The following is a 1,186-nucleotide window of genomic DNA, read 5'->3' as shown; positions in this document are numbered from 1 at the left end:
CACTCCTCGGAAGGAAGGTTGGGCAATCCTACTTCCGTAGTGATACTGCCTCGGAAACCCAAGGAGGGGTCGCTATGAGTCGGGGCCGACTCGACAGCACATAACAACAACAACAACAAGGGCTGCTGCCACAGAGGACCACAGATTGGTCAGCTTCAAACAACAGATATTTATTCTCTCACAATTCTGGAGGCTAGAAGTTGCAGATCAAGGTGTTGGCGGGGACGTCCTCCCTTGGAAGTCTCTAGGGTTGCTCCTCCAGCTTGTGGTGGCCCCAGGCATCCCCTGGCTTGTGACACATCACTCCACTCTCTGCCTCTGTCTTCATACGTCCATCTTCCTTGTCTGTGTCTCTATCTCCTTTATAAGGACACCCATCACATTGGATGAGGGTCCACCCTAATGATATCATCTTAATTCGATTACATCTGCAGAGACCCTCTTTCGAAACAAGCCCACGTTCACAGGCACCTGGGGTTAGGACTTCAATATATCTTTTTGATGGACAGTCAGCCCTATCTTTGCTTTTCATGTACTAACATTTCTCACTGTCCGTGAAAGAGTATGGTCTCTTACTCTCCTCGTTGTGTTGGGTGTATTTTTGAGAGAAGAATAGAGAAGCAACATCTTGATTCCAGAAACCCGATGCCTGGCTTCTGGACATGAACCTTGATCTGATGTGGTTGGTGCCCACATTGCTTCCAGGCAGGGCTACTTAGCAGGGCATGGGAGTGGGCAGGGTACAGCCCTCTGGCTCCCTGTTGGTCTCGGAGTGATGACGCCATCCAGGACGGGTCAGACTCCAGGGATGCTAAAACCACCAGAGCTCAATCCAGTGATACTGATGCTTATTCTGAGTTCTCTAGAGGAGCAAAAACAGTGAGACATCTTTATCTATATCAATATCTACATCTACATCTACATCTATATCTACATCTACATCTACATCTATATATATATGGAGTGTAGTGCCTCAGGCACTTGACTGCTAACCAGAAGGCTGGTGGTTCAAACCCACCAGCCGCCCCTCGGAAGGAAGGTTGGGCAATCTACTTCCATAGTGATACTGCCTCAGAAACCCAAGGAGGGGTCGCTATGAGTCAAGTCAAGTCAATGGCAGTGACTTTGGTTTGGGCTTTGCTTCCAGTGGGTGTGGTTTGGGCTTTGCTCCCATAAAGACTGACAG

The sequence above is a fragment of the Orycteropus afer genome, unplaced genomic scaffold, assembly GCF_000298275.1.
Source record: "Orycteropus afer afer isolate SDZICR_OR568_19922 unplaced genomic scaffold, OryAfe1.0 scaffold00558, whole genome shotgun sequence".
Classification (NCBI taxonomy): Eukaryota; Metazoa; Chordata; class Mammalia; order Tubulidentata; family Orycteropodidae; genus Orycteropus; species Orycteropus afer.
The sequence above is the reverse complement of the archived record's forward strand: the minus strand, read 5'-3'. Positions refer to the sequence as shown.